Raw genomic sequence first — 22,218 nt, forward strand, 5'->3', positions numbered from 1 at the left:
AGAGGGGGACAATAAGCATACACCAGCATGAGCTATCTCGTATAGTCAGCAAAAGCTAAAAAAAATAGCTGTACAATCCCGTCCATATAACCACAAATGTAATGTTCTGGATTAGGTCCACAGGTCAACATGAACCCTGCCTATATTTTCTCAAAAAAACTACATACCTCTAGATCTGATATTCGTAGTGCTAGTGTCCAAGTCCACCAAAAATAGCTCAAGACTTCATGTATCAAGTCTCATTAAAATTTTTCACTGCTTATTAGTACCACAAGGCCCAAAGGAACTGCAACAAACACAGAACAACAACTCAACACTACAACACTAAAAGCTAAAAAAAAGCTAAAGAAGCAACCCATCACCATCATAAAACACCAGTATCACTGGCATACCTTATAGTCCATTTCTGATGCACGAAGGACTCAAAACAGTGGTCCAATCCGCTGATCTGCGGTCACACACTACTGGCAAAAAACCAACTTGATGTATAGCTGGAGGTTTAAGCATACATATACCGCTTGTTAAAGAAGTTAGAATTAGTTTTTTAGCTGTGTTAATTATGTTAGTCAGTTATATAATTTAATGTAGTCTCCATGTATGAGGCATCGAAAAAAAAAATATATGGTGCATTTCATTATTTGCAGTTTCAAGTTGGACTTGGCTGTGTTGTAAATTCCCTACTTTGCATACTACCAATAGGGCTCTATTATACTGGCTAAAAAAAAAATGCTATATTACTGCTGGCAACAAAAATGGCACTACATTTTGAAATAAAAATGCCATTACATTTTGTAAAATGCTATACATCTCCTTACATATATATAAAAATGTTTGTCTTATTGGGTTAAATTTGGGATTTGGTGGTATTTTCTAACCGTAAAAATATTGGTGGTAATTTGGTGGTAAATTAGACTTGCATTTAGATTAGGTTTGGCATCACATTATTTTAGTGACCATACCTTGTTAGCTTATATTAGTGGTTATTTTAGTGGTATTTTGTTTTGCGGTATTTATTTCTGTGGTATAGTGGTGAGCATGGTTTTCTTCTTTATACTATAACATCATCATAAAGAAAAACCTTTCCTTTCTATTAGAATACCTCCTAGTTGTCTGTAGAGAGCTCCAGACCTATACACTTCAGAAAAACCCAATGATTGTATTCAGAGCGCCACCTACAGCTTGTGGCTAGTGTTACTGGTTTATGGACATCCAATAACCTATGCACCGTTAGGCATTACTGGCTTATGGACATCCAGTAATCTATATGTCCATTCAGACACCTTCCCATCAGCATGCAAGGAAGGCACACCATACAGAGACCTCTGAGCATTCTCTGGTTTGTTATTTTACCTGCATTGGTAAATTGACAAATGCACTACTGCACTGATATGAGCCTCCCCTGTATACATTACTGATGTAAATATATTCACAGATGCATGAATGACACAAAATCCCATTTGTTTTCAGATATACTTATTACATTGAATCTTATTTACATGTGATAAAGTCTTCCCATGGGTTAATTACATCATCATCTGGAATACAAAAAAAGAAAACCAAACAGAACAAGCAGTTCTTTTGAAACATGAGTTAATGTTCCCACAATCTGAACATGATGAATAATAAGCATGCAATGATTTCCTGCACTGTAATAAACCTCAGTCACTCATACAGCATTTCACATGGTTCTCACTTGGCACATATCTTACCAAGATTAGTATTTCTTTGAGGTTCCAAACATGACCTTGCTATGTTCGTAAATGCAGGCCCAGTGTCAGCGTGAAATGCTTCTGTAATCTTGTGTGGGGAGCACTAGCGAGATATCTCTCACAGCCAGCGCTCTGACCCCTTGGAACTCTGTCAGTCTTCTCAGCCCAGCCTGAACTGACTCTCTCCTCATTTCTTTTATACCAAGAGAACTCAGATCCATCCCCTAATTGACGTGTCTTGTCTACCAACACTTTCTCCCAATCAGGTTAAAAATAATGTGTTCTGTGCCACCCTTCATTTTCAGAACAATGAAGCTTCAGACCAGAGTTACTGTTTCATTTTTGTTTCCTGCTGCAGCATTCTTTCTGTTCTCCACAAGCTGAATAAAACGCCACTGTGCATTTAAAAATGAATTTCAGAAGTGCCACTAAAACATGGATTTTCACGATTTTCACCTCATTTTGCATATAAGACTGCATTATAATGTTAAAGAAGTTAGAATTAGTATTTTAGCAGTGTTAAATATGTTACTCAGTTATATAATTAAATGTAGTCTCCATGTATGAGGCATCCAACAAAAAAGAAAATATGGTGCACTTCATTATTTGACCTGGCAGCACTAAGCTTTTATATGTGTGCATTTCATTCCCTGCAGTTTCAAGTTGCGCTTGGCTGTGTTGTAAATTCTGTACTTTGCATACTACCAATAAGGCTATATTATGCTGGCTAAAAAAATGCTATATTACTGCTGGCAAAAAAATGCCACTACATTTTGCAATAAAAATGCCATTACATTTTGTAAAATGCTATACATGTCCTTACAAATACCCTCCTTTTCCAACAATTTTGGCTACCCAAATCCACAATTGGAGGAACACCAAATTGTTCTTCGTTATTTTTCCATTACCTTAGAATCTATGTGCATTGGGATATCTTTCATTTCCCATTGTTGCCAATATCATTAGTAACATCTTCATCTTTATAGACAAAATATTCAACGATCCTCCCATCACTAACACCACTACTGCTAAACCAACTATAGTGCGTTCCATCCAAGTTCCCCAATTAAACACATCCCCCTCTATTACACCCAGGCTACTAACTGTACTGTTGTTCTTTCTCAGATTCATCTTAATAGTATGCTTTTCCTTATGACTCAATACAAATTCTACATCCGGGTCTATTGGAAATGTATGCCCTTGAAAAAACACAATATTTTCCACTTGGCTTACCCAAATATCATTTGTAATATGGAATAATGTTAGACCCCCAACCGAGACAATTGTATCCTTTGGAACCTGCAAGTAAAATACATTACATTTCAATTGCTTGACAACAAACGTTACATGATTTAGATGCGTAACAGTAACATTCTTCATAAAGGTGCTGACCAACCATATATTTTTAACCATTTTGGCTTGCGCTAACTCCTTACAACCCGAATTGCTAATGACCACCTCACATCCTCCTGGTACACCTGGGTCAGATTTTAAACCACAAATAGCATATGTAGCATCAGGAACAAATGGTTTACCTGGACACATGTAATTTTGTTCTTTAAACCTTACACATATTTCCAGGTTTGGAATCAAGTAAACCTCAGGCTCCCATGACTGAAATGCCACCACTTCTGGAGTTTTAATTTTTATGTATTTCCCTTCTTGCCAAAATCCCACTTTATGAACCCACTTAGTTTCGTAAATAAGTTAAGGGGCTATATATGAGATGCACAGCAAAAACCCGATTTCCATTCTTTCTAAATTCACATATAGTGGCATTGCACTGCCCATTTAAAATGCAACTTTCACCTGCATTATTTCAATTTCCCTTTTTGTGATCCTCTCCATCATTTGATGAACAATATCTTTCGAAACAAAATATAACAGTATATGTCCTTGAATTAATTGGGAAATTGCAGTTTGGACCTCCCTCATGTCATTTGTCAACAATCTATCAACAGGATTTACTACATTCATAATCTCATTCAATATTTGGTCATGCTTAATTTACATTTTGGTACTATGTTGTAGAATTGCAGCCTGTTCATTTAGTAACTCCACAGTATCATTAATAAATTTCCCTTGTTCATCCAATCCACCCCTAATTCCATCCAAGGTCTTTTGGATCATTTCCAGATCATAATTCAATTGTTGTGCTTTGGCACTCAATGTCCCTACTGAAATGGCATTAGCTGTTGACATTGTGGTACCTATTACAGCTCCAATAATAGACATTACCAAGGAGAACACAAGCATTACTTCCCCTCTCTTTCCCCTCCTTTTCTTTATATCCGACTGAATTCACAAATGTCTTTTCTAATTGCATTACCATATCTCTTTATGTCTGCCTCTTTTCTCAATTCTAGTCAATCTCTAGTCTGGTCGGTTACGATCCCAGTTTTGTTAATACATTTTTCAATTAAATTATCAGGGTTAATGGGTATATATATATTCTGGAAAATCATTCTTCTATTACCCATAATAAACCCAGGTGCTTCCTTCACTGCAATGCCAGAAGCTGGTCCGGGCTCAATGACAACCTGTGCTTCCATGGCTTTAAGATTCCTTGCAACCATAAAAATCATTATCCATGTTGCTGGTGCCATCATCAATGTCATTCGTCCTGCAGATTTACAGGGTAATTCATGGAATAAATGTGCGCCAAAAAGGGGAGCGCAACCGTGAAAATCGCAGCGCACGCGTGCTAAAGCCGCACACGCATCCGTTCGTCGATTCATGGAATGCGCTGTGCGTGTAAACCCTGGTATGTGTGCCAAATCCGTGGGTGGCGTACATGGGCGCACACGTCACTAAACGTCATGCGCGACGCGCACAGTGAAAGCGCACAACATGTAGTGCACACAAGAAAAGGGGCGGTCACAGGGCATAACACGCGGAATGGGGAACAACGCATGAAAATGTGGGCATTACGGGGGAGTACCGGAGGTAAATGTTGGCAAAGCCCACACAAGCACTAACAACACCTATTCATGGAATCGAGCAGGGGAAACCCGTGCACAAAAAAAGAAGTGCTAATCCGGAAACACGTACGCCAGCAGGAAGCAGGCATAAGCGGCCCCGCACAGCATAAAAGTGAGCGCAAACAAACAATCTCATACACTACGATGAATATACTGTTCCTCGCAGCAGTGGTTGTGGGACACTGCAGGAGGAGAAGGACAGCCAGGCCCCGCATATTTTTACCCAGGACCAGCCCTTTTGGGATGCCTGATGGCCAGGTTTATGGGAGGTACAGGTCTCCACCACTAATAATCCTAGAACTGGTCAGGGAGTGGGAGGATGACCTCGCATCACCCACCCTGTGCTCCCAAGCACTGAGCCCCTTGGAAAAGGTACTCAATGTACTGCACTTCTTGGCTACTGGGTCATTTCAGCGGACAAGTGCCATATTTGGGGGTGTCTCACAGGCCACACAGTCACGCTGCCTAGACCAGGTGTTGGCGATCATGACTGTATGCCCTCAGTCTACAGGCACATAAACATGCCCAGAACACCTGCAGAAAGGCAGGCCGTCGTCCAGGACTTTTACAGGGTGGCACACTTCCCCAAAGTGCTAGGTGCCATTAATTGCACCCATGTGGCTCTACGTCCTCCCAGGGCCACTGAGCACATCTATCAAAACCGCAAGCACTGGCATTCCATCAACGTGCAGGTTGTATGTGATGCCAAGGGAATCATCACCTCAGTATATGCCAACTATCCGGGGTCCAGCCATGATAGTTTCATATTCCGAATGTCACCCCTAAACCAGGACCTGGAAGCTGGGAGGCATGGCGACACATGGCTAATTGGTGAGTACAAATGCCTCTGCACATGCATGCATGTCAGACACTGAGAAATGGGAAAACCCAACTAATGACAGCCATTATTACCTCCCCAGGGGACAGTGCCTACCCTCTGAGCACCTACATGATGACGCCAATACGGAACCCCACCACACCACCCGAGGTAAGATACAACACAGCGCATATTGCAGCCCGGGGCATAGTGGAGCGCACATTCGGAGTGCTGAAGTCACGCTTTCGCTACCTTGACCGCTCTGGTGGGCAGCTGCTATATACGCCCCCAGTAGTGTGCAGGATCATAGTGGCAGCAGGTGTCCTGCATAACATTGCAACCTGGCAGGGCGTGCCGGTGGACATGGTGGTACCCCCACATCCCCAACCACATGCACAGCCGCTTCACATGGGAGGTAAAAGGGCACGTGGTGAGGCAGCCTGTACCCAGCTTCTGGCAAATTTCTTCACCTAAAATCCCACCACTGCGGCGTGCAAACAGGTCTGGCACATACCAGCTGACAATTTATGATGATGACAAAAGGGACAGTCAACTGTCACAACCATACCACCCTGAGATTGTTTTACTGGAAGTGCTACACTGTGTGCATTCCTAGCTACTTATACACACCCAATGCTGTGTCAGTAAAAGGCACACATTCATGCAGCATGAAGGACTACCCCCATGCAAAATACTACAACCAAATAGTGGCATGTCAACCAACCCCTCCCTAACCCCATCTCAGCTACCCAACACACCATGGCATGGCATGCTATGTGAAAGCAACCAAAAGAATGCACAACACATGACACAAGTGTCTCAAGGTGCACTGTCCCAAATTGAAACAGGCCAGAGACAATTCCCTCTCACTAATAAAAAGCACACATGAACAAATACTTACCAGCAAGACAAAACATTAGTACAGGATCCAACAGTGGCAACGTATGACAGTAAAAAATGAAAGTAGTGAAAGTTTCACAACCTGACAAAGGCAGCACATCAACCCCCTCCAACTGCAGTGTGTTGCTGGCAAGCAAATGTGGCAGTGTACTGCATACAACATGAACTGCATCTGCAATGGAGGCAGGCTCATTAAGACATGAAGAAGCTACATGTATAGATGCAAAAAGTCCTGTATGTAACACTATATACAAATCAACCATGCAGTGGAGAAATTCACACCAATCTCCACTAGCGATGTATACACAGTTCGGACTACAGACTACTCACACAATTTATGGAAGCCCAATGCCTCTGTGTAAGTTACTGTCACTTGGTCACATCCTTTGCGAGCCCATGGAAAGGGGAAGCAGGAGGGGCATGTATTTCAGGAACCCAAGTTTCTAACCCAAAGAAAGGTCAAGCCTGCATGTGCCCAGCTGGAATACACAGTGGATCCCTACGGGATCCACACAGAGCAACACACTGTAACATGAATTCACAATCTGAAAGAAAATGGTTATGAACAAAAAAGTAAATGCAAATTAAATAAAGAAAAATAAAAAGTAAATGAAAAGTAAAACAAATAAATAAAATATTAAAGTAAAAATCAGAATACAATTTAAATAAAAAAATTAAATGAAAATAAAAAACAAATTAAAAATGAAAAGAAATTGAAAATAATAAATAGAAAAAAGAAGAAGAAAAAAAGACAATAAATAAATACAATTCTAATTCTAATTTGCAATTCGGAATGAAATATGAAAAAAAACAAAAGAAAAAAAAAAAGAAAGAAAAATTTAAAATGGACATTTGTCGACCAGGGGGGGCACCCAGGAGGGAGGAGTAACAAGGTGCACCCCAACACCCACATGCGTGGATGTTGAGAAAAAATTAAAATAAAAAACCTCCATGGGCTCATGGCCTGCATGGCCTGCATGGCCTGCACAGCTACCCTACAATGGGAGAACTGCTGTTGCTGTCATCACCCTCTGGTGGTACATTAGAAGGTGCGCGTGATATGGAAGGCAGACCACGCAAAGCCTTGGCATGCTCCTCCATGGCAGCAAGCATGCGGGTCTGAAAGGTTTGGTTCTGCAGGATGATGGTATGAGATCCCCATGCAGCACCCCACGAGTAGCACACATTTCTCCCTGCAAGGCCTCGCGTGATGCCCGGATCTCCTCACGGATTGCCTGGAGCTCGGCTGAGAGTGTGCGTGTTAGCTGATCCAGCTGCTGTTCTGACCTTGTACTCTGGGGCACCTCAAGTGCACCCAGAGTATCTCTGAGGGACCTGTGTTCTAACCTCAGGGCATCCCTGTGGGCCTGTGACTGTAGATATGGCTGTGCGCAGAGTCTCCAGTCCAGCTAGTCGGTCCCTGTTGGACACCAACATGTCCTCCCTGTATGAGCGGCACATGGACTCTGTTGCCTGCTGCTGGAGATCCACCTGCCTTTCAGGGGGGAGAATGGAAGTGGCCACTGTATCCACGGCCTGAGCCAACATCTCACACGATGCCCCCTGTTGTGCTGCAATAGTATACATGGAGTTTTCCCACACAGTATTGCCTGATGGCGCATGGCCACCGCGTCGGCGGGCACAACACCTGTTTTGGGCAAGGTGATGTGCACCTTGCTGTGCTGGAACTGCCTGAGGCTGCAGGACTGCATTCCTCCTTTGATCCCCTGGCCCAGGAACAGGAGCAAATATAGTGGAGTGTGAACCTGCATCCGTAACCACCACAGGCAGACTTTCCATCACTGAATGCCCCATAGAGGGGTCTACCCCAGTGCAGGTGGGTTGGACAGAAGAGCATCCCTGCCAGAAACACTCACCTGCGACGGGACATTGTCTCAATGTCAGGTTCAGCACCTGAACCATAGAGGTCTTCGGAGGTGTACCCAGAGACACCCGTGGACAGGATGGTCTGTAGGTGTAATGGATTTTCACCCACCGCCACCCCACTTCCTCCGCTGGTGCCTGGTTGTGGCTGTGAGTACTCCAGCCTCTGCGCCATCTCCTCCTCCTCAACAACATCTAGTGCATCATCACCTGCAAAAACATAAAAGAAAAGTAATGAAGATAGGCATGAGCAGAATAGCCCACACACATAGGCATCATGAGGTACACATCGAATACATAAATGACACATGTCACACATGACAATAACTCTAGCATGCATGCACTGGCAATGAAGTGGAAGGGGAGCTGAAAAGCAGACATGGAGGACTCCAAGATGGAAAAGCAACACATGTGCTGCATGCTGCATAGCACCTGCATCACACATTAGCCTGTGAATGGCATGGACAATCCACATACATGACACATGCCAGCACACAGATGGCACATAGCATAGCCAGAGCTGATTTCACAAGGACACCCAGATGGTAGAAAATCAGTACTGTTACCCATCCATGTGAGATGGACATCATGAAATAGAACATGCAAAAGAGTGTGACAAAACACGCATGTGCCACACGCTGCAACAAAGTCAGCGTTCACTAATACAGTGATGGCATTCACATGGATACATCAATGGTTGGTCACTTGGACACGACAGAAGACAATTGTCATGTTGAACATTCAAACAGGGCCCCAAATTGATTGTGTGCAGGGCATGTGCAGGTGCACAATACTCAATCAGCCTGATTGATGAAATCATTCCCATAATAAGTGAACAAATGTGGGGCATTGTGGGGTGAAATCTATGTCTGAAGTATGTTGAATTTGGGACAGAACGGCACAAAAATGTGTGTCAATCATGCGAAGGATTCCATCAATCAGGCAGAATGAACAGAAAAACAGTATGAACAATGTTGTGGCATGATGGCAGTTGAAGGGCAAGTGCAGTAATCAGGTGCAAATTGTTAACTGTGGTCAGAACAGATACTGCAAAACCCAAACCCAAGGGCGGGGGATGGTTTGGAGGCACCACATGGGTGACCCATAGCAGTCATTACTACACAGCCTCACCTTGCACTCAATCAGAACACATCACCCAAGCAACATACACATGGTTTGCACTCACATGCATGCCCACTCACCGGACATTGCCTCAAGATCTGGTAGGTCTCCCACACCTTGGATCTGATCCTCTATGATGAAGCCTCCAGTGATTGACTCATGTTCTGTGAGTACTTCCTCCTCTGGTGGAGACCCACTGCCAGTCACCAGAGTAGAGGCATGATTAGAAGTCAGCTTGTTTTTTGCTCTGCGTTTGAGGTCATTCCACCGCTTAGAGCAATCATCAGCTGTGCGCCTCACGAATCCAAGGGAACTAATCTGGTTTGCGATGCACTGCCAGTGGGCCCTACGTTGATTAGTCGTAGTCTTGCACCCTGCAGTCACCAGCATTTCATGGCAACGGGCCGACACATAGCCCACAAGTGTGTCTAGTTCCACATCATTGAAACTCCGCTTCCTTGGCGTGCCGAGGGGGGAGCCGTGTCTGGGGTCCCAGCCTGTACCGCAAGAGCAGCCTTCTTCCTCTTGAGAGGTGGTGCAGACCCTGAGTGGCTTACGCCACTCTGGTGAGTAGGGGCTGAAGCGCAGGTGGACTGGGCACTGGAAGTAGCCAAAGGCACGATGATCAAAGGTCTCACTGCAGGCATTGGCTGCTGGGTGATGTTGGCAGGACCAACCTTGGTGTGATGGTCTTGGACCAACTCTGTCCCAGCTGGGTGACTCGGGGCTGAGGTGGATTGAGCTGCAGCTGTCCCTGTAGCCTCCTCACCCTGGCTACTTGGGGCAGCAGATGACATTGCTGCCCCAGATCCACGTGGCCTGGTGACAGCAACTTTCACCGCCAGATGTGGCTTTGAGTTGATGACACGGAAGTCGGCCTGTGAATCATCCTGTGCCAGTTCGGTCAACAATATGTGCCGGGTTAACAAGGCCTGAGCTGGGATGGTGTCAGCTGCATCTCCCCGACCCATTGGGGGGGCATAGGTGTCCCTGATTGGTCCTCCACACACTGCCCTCTTGGGCCACCCTGCACATCCTGGCCACATCCCCTACTGCGGACACCTCTTGGAGGTCAGCCACCTTTGCCTCCCTTACCACTTGGTCACCTCCCAACCATGGCACTGATGTTCTTGTGGGAATGGGAGGGGCAGTAAACAATTGTCCTTGGCAATTGGGGTGAAGGGGGCAGGGTACTAGATGGAATACATACCCTAGTGCTCTAGCAAGGCTGTCTGTGACCCCTGGGGGGAGATGACAGGTCACACAATGCTCAGGCACCCCGAAAACAAAATGTAATCTGCACCGACCCCTGGTAGCCCACGTGCATGGAATAAAGAACACGCACTACGCTGTGGCACCCAGAAACACAAAAATAAGCATATGCGTGGTACATGCAGGCTGCAATGACCTCTGAATGGGTATGCAACACACGGGGGCAACCACAGTTGAAAAATAAATGCGCGACTCACCATCTGCCTGGAAAAAGAACGTGAAAAAGAGGCGCGTGTTTGAATTGGCAACACCCCTGCCAAAAGAAGAATTGAACGCTGTCTGAGTATACAGGGAGTACAAACTGGAACCGTTGTGAAGTAATCCTGTGTGAACCGACAAGAAGTACTAGAATCACCCGCTCACTCTCCACAAAAAGCACATACAAGAAAATGGCGTCCTTTTAACCCAGCCCACACGTGCAACATCACTTACGCGCGTATGCACTAGAGGCCTTTCCTCCAATTGCACGCATTGACACCCGGACGTGCAGTTTTTGCACATGTACAATCACTGTGCACCTGTGTGGAGGGAAACACCCGTGCGCATTACGTCACAGATGCGCTTATGCACTAAGGGCCTTTCCGCGAATTACACGCTGAAGTGTAGTTTTTTCACGTGCCAATTCACTCCGTATCAAGATGGCCACGCGACAACACACGGAAGACCACGCTCCTGCCCAGAAGGCCATTTTCCTGCCCCCCAGAGCCCAGAGTTCGCTCCCACCTGCCATCTGCTGCTGCCTGCCTGCCTGCTGGCCAGGTGCCTTGCTATTTGGTGCCTGCACATCAGCCATCTGCAGGGGTCCAGTTGCTGTGACCACCCCTGCTGGAACAGAAGACTCCCGACTGAAGTTTGATCGCTCCACAGCCCAGCACCAGGACCCAGTTGCCCACACACACCTGCCTCGGGGGTCGCCATGTCGGGGGAGACACCATCCAACCCCCGGACAGAGAGGCAGAGAGCTACCAGCTTCAGTGCCGCAGAAGTTGGTATCCTGGTGGAGCAAGTCCTGTTGTATTATGATGCCCTCTTTGGAATAGCAGGCGCCGAGAATGAAGGATAGAAGAAGATCTGGAAGGACATTGTGGCTGCCATCCACATGGAGGGGGTGGCAGCCCATGACATACAACACGTCCGGAAGCGCTGGGAGGACTTCAGGTCCCGGACCCTCAGCAAGGCCCGGCGCCTCTTTGAGGCAGAGGATGCAGAGGGGTGCCGGGTCTGCCTTAGCGACAACCAGATGAGGGTCCTTGAACATATACGCCCAGCGCTCCACCTCCAGGTCCTTGAGAGGCACACCCGTCTGACGTCGAGCAGTAAGTATCCATGTGTACTGATTGGACAAAGTGCATGTTGAGGGTTGCCAGGAGTATGCAGCTTGGACATATGTCTGGAAAGTGCCATGTATGGTTGTGTATGTGCAGGGACATGAGCCTGCCGCATGTGAGTCCAGTCATGTGCGAGGCACATCAATGGTGTTTGTGTTGAAATGAATGATGCACGAATGCATGTGGGTATGCACACATGCTAGCATTTCTGTGTATGTTCTGGGCATGGTTGGGGTGTGACACATGGATGCTGGTTCCACCTTCATGTACGTGCACAGTGTATGTGTGTGTGTGTGTGTGTGTCTATTTGACATGTGTTGGACTGTGATACACCATGGATGCATGTGACAACGATATGTAGGAGGCTGATTCGCAGATGTGACATAGTTGCCGATGATTTCACTGTGACAGGTAGTCGAGATGTACAGATGCATGTATGTAAATGTGGTGTCGTGTGTGCATGTGTTTGGCACTCCCTGTGTTGCATGTGACGTCAGGCTAACCTTCAGATGCTCATGCTGTTGTATGTGTATGGATGGTGCTCCCTGCTGCAACATTCCTGTTAATTTGTGCATGTGTGTGGGTTCAAATGATATGTGTGTTGGGAAGTGTGATGGCATCTGAGAAGTTTGACACTGCCACTCATACACAAATGTCATGTGTTTATCAGACCATTGTACAGTGCCCTGAAGCTTGTGTTCTGTCTCTTCCTGTCTGCCGTGTCAACTGATGAAGAGGGCGGAGACGGTGCTGTGGAGCACAGCGACAGGGATCTCACCGCCAGCCGGAGACATAAGGCCCAGATCCCCTCCCGGGTTGTCATCTCTTCGGAGAGTGAGGAATCGGGTGCTGCATCCACGGCCGCAGCTGCCGAGGGTAGGCCCAAGAGGCAGAGGTCGGAGTGGACTCCTTGGCAGCAGAAGGGCCAGCTGAGACCACACAGGGGCATATGGAGGAAGATGGCACGGTGTCATCCAGGTTGGTGGGGGCTTTGGTTGAGGAGGAGGCCGTGGAAGGCCCACACACGGGGCCAGGAGGTGGGCATTCCACTGGTGCTAGTGATGCTGTCCAGGGGCAAGGACAGGAAGCAGCACATGTCGCCGCAGAGGTGCCTGTGTGTAATCCTGTCCCTGATCCTGTGACTGCAAAATCCGGCACCAGCAGGGATGCCTTCGTCCAGACCCGTTTTCAGGGAGGGGATGCGCAAACAACAAATGGCCTTCCTCTCCCTGCAGACGTGGCTATCCAGGACCAGCTTGAGCCTGTCCTGGCTGGGGTGACGTTGCGCCAATGTGGCATTCAGGATGACGTGCAGGGTACTCATGTGGACAATGCACGTCATTTTGAATGCCTCATTGACCGCGTCGACCTACTTGGATGGGTCAGCAGTGCTGGGTTCCTCCGTGTGCTGGAATTTCTATCGACCCACTCCTCAACTGAACATCGTATGCACCAGTCGTCCTTCGTGCCATCTTCCTGCCCACGTATCACCTGGGCACCCTGTGGAGCAGTCCCTGACCCAGCAGGCAGGCTGGTGGAGGACACATCCCTGCCACAGTCGGGAGTCAGAGGTCCAGCAGGGGTGGCTACCCCAACAACTGGACCCCAGCAAGAGGAGGACGTGCAGGCATCGACAGGCAGGGCACACGCACGGCAACATCACAGGGGCAGGCATCGGCCGGAGGGCAGGAGGACCCTGCATGGGGTGTATCTTCGTGTGGCAGTGGTTGGACCGGCAAATAGATGTGGAGCAGCGGCGGGCGGAAGAGGCACAGCTCACTATGGTCAGGGTGGAGAACTCCATGCGCAGGGCGTTGAGGCGGGCTGAGTGCCTCAAGGCAACTCTCAGGGAGTTGGAGGAGGCCATGGCTACATCCCTGTGAGACCTCAGGGCCAGGGAAGAGGCCCGCCTCTAGGATGTTGCAGAGGAGTTCGATGATGCCCTGGCTCGGGACATCAACAAGTGAGCCGTTGGACTTGCCCTCCTCCTTTGTACATAGTTCTTTAGGGTTAGGTTTCATTTGTTTTTTCTTCATTTTGGCATTAATGGACTTTGCTCCACTTTATGTACATAGTTATTTTTATTTTTTTAAATGTTTGGTAGGTTTCCTTTTGTTTGTGCATCATGACCCCTTTGGACTTTCACTGTATATGGTTCCACATTTGTACATACTTTAGTTATTTTGTCAACCCATGGATCAATGTTTTTTTTTTATTTTTTCATGTACTTTATTTGTACATTTGAAATGGACAAATTCCGTTTTTTCCTCTTGTGAATTTTTGGTTTACATTGTATTTCTATTTATTTTGGATTTCATCATTTTTTCATTTACAAGTTTGATGTTTCATGATGTTTTTTCTTTGAGTATTTTAATACAAATCATATTTCTTCATTATTGGTGTTGTGTACTCTCTTTGGTTTTGTGCATGTCTCAATGAGAATTGCCTCAGTCACAATTGCCACACTTTTATGCATGGCCATGGTGGTTCTTTTGAGGCTCTCATGCCATGGGTACTTTGGGAGTGGGTGCAGTGGATGGTTGCGTGCTTGTACTGGCGGGCCGGGAGATTTGTGTGGGTATTAGGCCCATGGGTCTTTTTTGTTAGACCATGGTGTTTTGTGGGCCACGTATTGGGGCCTGCTGGCAGGTGCCTGTCAATAGTGGGTGGATTATTGGGTGAGGTACATGAGTTGGGGCTCACAAGTGCACTCACAAGTGCATGGTGCCATGTGGGCTGCCTGCAGGGAATGGTGAGGGGAGTAGGGTAGTCTGCTGTGGTGTGGGCTGCCTGCAGGGTATGGGGAGGGGGAAAGGGCACACGCAGGAGGGGCCGCAATGCCAAATCACATGTAAAACTTCCAGCGGACCCCCAAAATACACGTACACCGCTCGCCCAAGCCTATCGCGTGTGAAACTTCCCGCGCACCCCCGAAACACATGTACCCGCTTGCCCAAGGCCTATCGCGTGTGAAACTTCCCGCGCATCCCCGAAATACACGTACCCCGCTCGCTCAAGGTCTATCGTGTGTGAAACTTCCCCCGTACCCTCGAAATACACGTACCCCGCTCGCCCAAGGCCTATCGCGTGGGAAACTTCCTGCGCACCCCCGAAATCCACGTACTCCGCTCGCCCAAGGCCTATCGCGTGGGAAACTTCCCATGCACCCCTGAAATACACGTACTCCACTTGCACAAGGCCTATCGCGTGTAAAACTCCCCGCGTAACCCCGGAATACACACAGGCACCCCATCCACCCTGGACAAGCCCCACAGGCAGCCCACTCACCCTCCCCATGCCATGCAGGCAGGCCATCCACCCTGGGCATGCCCCACAGGAAGCCCACACCACAGGGGGTACTTTTTTCTACGCTATTCACCTGGCGCAAGCAGGGTAAATGTATTCTGAGGGGTGAGTGAGTACATTTTCACGCGTTTTGGCTGCTTTGAGCGGGGTATGCGTAGTATTTTCACACTATTACAGTGTAGCAGCCCTGTAAGCTGGTCCAGGGTTAGCACAGCCCTTTGTTCCGCATTGGGGATTTCAATGGCTTTTCCTTACGCAAGGGGCGTTCTTGGGGGCGTAACCGAGACTGAGGGATGTTCGCTGCGTCAGCGCTCAAAATGGCTTGGAAAATCCATGAATACACGGTGCGCCAGAATGCTGTTTAGCGCACGTGGCTGGCACACGCTGGCACACGCTCCCTCTCTGCGCTGCTCGCATATGCTGACTCTGCGCTGAAATCTATGAATTACCCCCTTGGTCTTTGCCCTCGCCCGGGGCTTTTTTGGAATTTCCTCCCGCGGACTCCAGGACTCCATCATCAATCCTGTCCTCCGGTGCTGCGACCTCCAACGCCAAACATAGACCAGTTAAATGTTCGAAATTAAATAGAAAAGAGACAGATTAAGTGCATGGCACAATACCAATTTTACCCTTTCTACCACACAAAAACAAAATGTAATCCAAAACATTCCACTTGAGTCTTCTAATTTCTGTAACCAAGCACATGTTAGAGAGAAACAACAATATACATAATACACCATTATACATCAACAATTTTCATGTAAAATACTTCAGCATTGTACCATAGTAACTTCACCGGATTCAGCACCTTTCATCAATGTTTATCACCTATGGTATTTTCATCTACATTTATCTCTACAATAAAGACCACATCTATTTTTTTATGGTGTGGGGCAATATGAAGACAGTCACTGTGTCTTCTTTTCCATGTCTTCAGGGCAATTAAGCTGTCTCAACTTGCTCAAACCTCCTGATTTCATGTTTGGGATGACAGGGCTTGATTTGGTTAACATGAACAAATTGTTCTGTCACCATTTCACCCTTTTTCTTCAATATTTTGTAAACTACTGGGGACACCTTATCCACTATTTGAAATAGCCCTTGCCAATTTAGAATTTGTATGTTTACCTTTTCCAAAATTAAATGTGTATACCTGATCCCTGACATTATACTCTTTCACAGATGTCTTTCTATCATAATACGACTGCACTGTCAGCAGCTCTCTCCAAATTTCACTGCAAAAATGCAAATGCATGTTGTAAATGCTTCCTCAGTTCTTCCACATATTCGTGAACTGTAGATGCACTCACAAGTGTTTGCTCATGTGTCCTGTATAATAAATCTTGTGGCAGTACCATCTTCCTTCCTGTTAATACCTCATGAGGACTGATACCTGTCGCTTTGGCAGGAGTCGTTCTGATTGCCATCAATACCAGAGGTAATTGTAAATCCCATTGCAGCGAATTGTAAGTGGCATTGGGAAGTGGCTGTTAGGCTGGACGGACGCTGCCTAGCTTTGCTCCGGCTTCTTCCACGACTGTGAAAACGCTTCTGTTTGCCGTCGCCGTCGGCAAGAGGAAGCCCTTCAGAGTGTTTCTTCTCCGTAACACTCCAAATACCACAACACAACGCGCGCCTTGGCCACGCCCCCATAACTCTCTCCCGGCGATTGGCCTAGGATATTTACTGGTGATCCCGCGCATTGCGCGTGCATTGCAAGTGGCATTGGGAAGTGGCTGTTAGGCTGGACGGACGCTGCCTAGCTTTGCTCCTGCTTCTTCTACAACTGTGAAAACGCTTCTGTTTGCCGTCGCCGTCGGCAAGAGGAAGCCCTTCAGAGTGTTTCTTCTCCGTAACACTCCAAATTCCACAACACAAGTAATGGACTAACTCATGGACTGCTTTCCTTTTTGTTATTGTGTTTACCTTGTGTTTACCTTGTGTTTACCTTGTGCATTTGTGCATTCACCGCTTACTGCGGTGCAAGTCTTTTCCACTTGGTTCTGACGATAGCCCTTTCTTTTCTTTTCCTGCAGCGCCTTGGCCACGCCCCCATATCTCTCTCCCGGCGATTGGCCTAGGATATTTGCAAGTGGCATTGGGAAGTGGCTGTTAGGCTGTTTGGATGTGTGGCTGTGCGGCTTCCTTAAGGTATAACTCAGTGACTGCAAGGTAATAGATATTTATTTTTGTGGCGGTTACGGGTTAAAGCTTGGAAAGAGTCCAGGATCTGGTCTAACGTAAATTTTAGGTAGGAGTTCTATTTGACCACTCTGTGGATTCAATTTCTAATTGACAGGATAGAGTGGAGTACCTCTATCCTCTGGGCAAGTGTAAAAGAATTAAAATGGTGAAAAAATTACGTAACGGTAAAAGGTGTCTGAATAGATCCCACGGGGCTGCATATGAGGGTAGTCTCTCAGAAGAAGAAGATATTGATGTTCAGGCGAATCAGGCAACATAAAAAAGTTGCAATATGTATAGCACGCTTGCTAGCAGTGACTTAAATGCCCATGAGTGCTTTCCAGCGGCTTACAATTTAGCTAACCACACACATGTGGCTAGCATTGTAAAGCCCATTGACTTAGAGAAGGACAGTTGCACGGAACTTTCTGATGGTATTATATATCCAAAAAATGTGATTACTAATGTACCTATTAATGACAACTCAATGTTGGGTGTTGTTGGAGACGAGGACTCCTTGCCGCCATTAGATACCTCCCTAGTCGCTCCGGTGGTGTTGGCGGAATTACACAGTCGAACCAGACTGTCAAATGGGCTTTCTACGCCAGCCGCGAGCTCTCATCAATTTAGAGAACAAGTTCATTTTCATGCTGCCATTGAAGCAAATTTGAAACAGCTTAAAAAGGACATGAAAATAAATGATACATCTAATGCTAACACAATGAGGAAGGTCAGCTCGCCTGCACATGAGTTACCTCAAATGTATAATGAATCAAGTAATTCACAATCCCCTGTTTTAGGCATAGGCCGAACCCAACTAAAAGAGAGAAATGAAATTCCACGATTACCAAACTCGTCTTTTCCTCTCTACCCACTTGAGGATACCCTAATTGACCTGAACAATCAAGAACTCCAAAATTTTCATGGAAATTGCAAAAATTTTGCACTTGCTTGATAAAGGTCATGAGTATACACATGGAGCGCTGCATGCATTAAGTAACTCTAACGCAGAAATTATGAACAACCTAAGTAGAATCGAAGGATTTATGATGTCACAGGAAAAATGTAATAACTTCTGGGCTTCACAACTGGACACTGTGAGGCAATTGGAACACCCTTTAGTTAGGCCTCCATCTTGTGATCAGGCTACTCAAACTGAGGGGATCTACGTAGAAAAAAGAGAGGCATCTGAGTCACAATTGCAGCCTGTAACAAAGGACAAGCCTATACCTGTCTCTGAATATCTTGAAATTGCAAAATGACAACATGACAGGATACTGGTCCTTGAAAACATCGTAGTAGCCGCGAACTTAGTTCCCCCAGAGTTAATGGAAAAAGATGGTGATAGCAGTGAACATGGTCCTGGAAAAACCAGATAGTCCTTCAGCTATCACAGATCTGAATGACCTAAATATGGCCAATCTTTCAGTGACAGAAATTCCCTCATCGATAGAGGCATAGGAAACTGAGCCACTGCAATCTATGTTTTTTATGTCAAGAAAGGCAAAAAAACAATATGCGAAAGCTCAAAAAAGAAAGGGACGAGTTACAGTCTCCTCTCTGCCCCTAGCTATTACGGAAAAAAAAAAAATTCAAAAAAATCTAAAACACAATAGCCACCCCCTTGTCCACCAAAATGGGTGTTGCGCAAAGGCAATTGGACGATATGGGCATTGACATTACACAACCGAATAAGGAGAGTCGGGTGTTCTTGGAGGAGAGTAAACTGCTGGCTGAGACCAAGTTGCCTCCCGCAAGTACCTCCTCTGAAAAGACATCCGAGAACTCTCCTATGCTAATACAAACACAATTACAGAGGTTTTTTGAGAAGATTGATAAAAAAAATTACATCCATGTCAGTACATGTGATTAATGACTCTTCTGAATGTGTGGGGAATGATGTGGAGAAACAAGCAGGAAATGAAATTGTCATCCAAAAAAGTAATATAACAAGTGGATATCAGCCCACCCCGTCGCCAGTCTGTATAAATGTGAAGGGGTCATTAGATCCAGTCTTGTCCTATACAGATAATGTAGAGAAAGTGCGTCCAAAGGGAAGAAATACCATTAGAAATGAAACCTATAATAGGATGGTGGGCCGATTATAACTTGATTGATAAACCCAGTCTAAATCGAGCGGCGATAATGAAAATCTTCCATCAGATTCCAGCTTTACGAAATTTGGTCTCAAACGACATTGACTGGGTCAAATTACCATTCACATACAATCACCGAATGATTTGCAAACTACAATCTCCCATAATTGCATTTTAATTTGGGCTCACTATAGAGACCTAGAGTTTTTGGGTTATAAGATATTTGACTTCCACTCAATGGAGGATGCGTCTGCCTTCATAGACTATCAAGATGTAGAGGAAAAATTAAATCAAAAAAATGAGCCAAGGGACACTCAACTGTCTATGTTACATGAAAAAGTAAGCTCACAGGCTGAAGCTGTTGATCAAATAATAAAAAGCCTTGCATGGTTAGAGCCCCTAATGAAATCGATGATTAAAGAAAATCCTGTGGTTGACAACTCATAAAAAAATGTATTTATTATAAAATCTTGGAACTGTTGTGGTTATAAGAACTTAATGACTTGGTCGAGGACTAATTTATGTCTAAATAGGCCTGCGATTATTATTCTGCAGGAAACTATGGCCATTGCAGATATGCCCGTTGAAGGTTTTTCTTGCTTCTTTAGCCACACACAAAAGGGACTCCTGGGGCGGCCAAGAGGGGGCCTTGCAATTCTAGTCTCATTGGTTTTTGATGTGGTTATAAAGAAGTATGTTTCTGAAGAAATCTTGGCCATTGTCATATTGTCTCATAACTCCCAGAATACTCCGCTAGTAGTCTTATCTCTGTACTGGAACCCGATGAGGTCTACAGTTGATGGAATATTAGAAAAATGGAATGCTCTGTTAGAGGTGATCATGAATGAAATGCCGAATGCTGAAATTATTCTGGGTGGGGATTTTAACTCTTCATTGTTGTACTGCCATGTTGAGTATGAACACTCAAATAATCAACTTGCTTTATCGTCTCATGAAAGAGGTCAATTGTGGGGTCATTTTTTTGATGACTGAAACATGCAAGTTATTCCGTTTGCAACAGATGGTCCTCAAACGATCTGGAAAAGAGGCCGCTATAAGTCTTCTATTGATTACATCGTTGTATCGACCTCTTTAGTCACGTCTCATGTGCATTGCACAATTGAAAAATCAGCTCTTAGTGATCACTCTTGCTTGAGCTGTGCGTTAGCGTGTACCTTAGATGAACACAAATTGAATGGTCCGTTAAAATTGCCTGTAATTGACAGAAATATGTTTTCCATAAGATGGAATTTAAACACGTGTCGCAAGTTGAACAGTCTTGTGAATCGTGACCTGCTTACATTTGATCCGAAAATGTTGTCAATGGCAGAATGTAGGTGGTTGGACTTATGGAATGGGAAAATGATTTGTAAACACCTGAATGATATATCCTCCATTTTCAAGCCTGTGCGGATTGTGGAAGGAGGTGGTATATTTGACTTGGTGATTGCAAAGAGAAAAACACAAAAAAATCAAGAAATAAGGGTCTTGAAAAGGGCATATAATCTCTCGTCTGCCCAAGTAAACGACAGAAAAAAGGAAATTATGGCAAAATACAAAAATGATATTAGATCTTTAAAATACATTATACATATGAAAAAGAATCAACAATTGATTAACATGATGCTTGGTCGAAAAACCAGAGAGATTTGGGGAATATTAAGAGACCCATTGAATAGAAGCCAGATTCAGAAATCCTCTACAGTAAGCGGGGAAGATTGGGTTGTATTCTTCCGGAACAAATATGAGATGCCTGAAAAATATAAGTCGATTAAATATGAGGTATGCTTAGCAGATTTACCTAGCAGTTGTCCATGGGAGGTGGAGGCAATTGAGTTGGTAATAACGAATCTTAAACAGTCAAAAGCAGCTGGCCCAGACGGAATTCCACCGTGTGTATTGAAAGATGATCCAAAATTCTGGGCCTCTTATTTACATCGCTGCTTTGAGCTTATATTTAAAACAAAAAAATTGCCCCCCTCTTGGACCTCTGCCTTAGTTATCCCCTTACACAAACAAGGAGACACAGCTGATCCTGCCAATTTTAGACCCATCGCTCTGATCGATATCTCGGCAAAAGTGTTTGCTGCATTAATTCTAAAAGAACTAAATTCCTTTATAACTGTTTCTCAGACCTTTTCTCGTTATCAAGTTGGTTTCAGAAAGGGGCTAGGGACACAATTAAATGCAACTATTCTTGCACACTTATTAAAGAGCGTAAGGCAGGATCAAAACGGTACAATATACATGGCATTTGTCGATTTATCATCTGCATTCGACTGCGTCATTAGAGACATTTTATGGGTGAAGATGAAATTGTTTCAGATTCCGGATCACTTAATAGCAATGATTGTTATGCTTCACTCTAACACCAGCTATAGGGTGAGAATCGATTGTTTTGGTCATTTGACTAATCCTATACGAACCTTCATTGGGTTCAAACACGGGTGTAATCTAGCGGCAACCCTATTTAATTTATACCTTGCTGACATAGATGAGCTCTGGAGTCAGATGGTTTATTTTCCAGCGAAATTGGGTGATCTATGCATAAATTGGATGGCATTTGCCAATGATATAATTCTTCTAGATCGCACCCCCTTTGGGTTACAACATAAACTT

The sequence above is a fragment of the Ambystoma mexicanum genome, chromosome 5p, assembly GCF_040938575.1.
Source record: "Ambystoma mexicanum isolate Mex_15411 chromosome 5p, UKY_AmexF1_1, whole genome shotgun sequence".
Classification (NCBI taxonomy): domain Eukaryota; kingdom Metazoa; phylum Chordata; class Amphibia; order Caudata; family Ambystomatidae; genus Ambystoma; species Ambystoma mexicanum.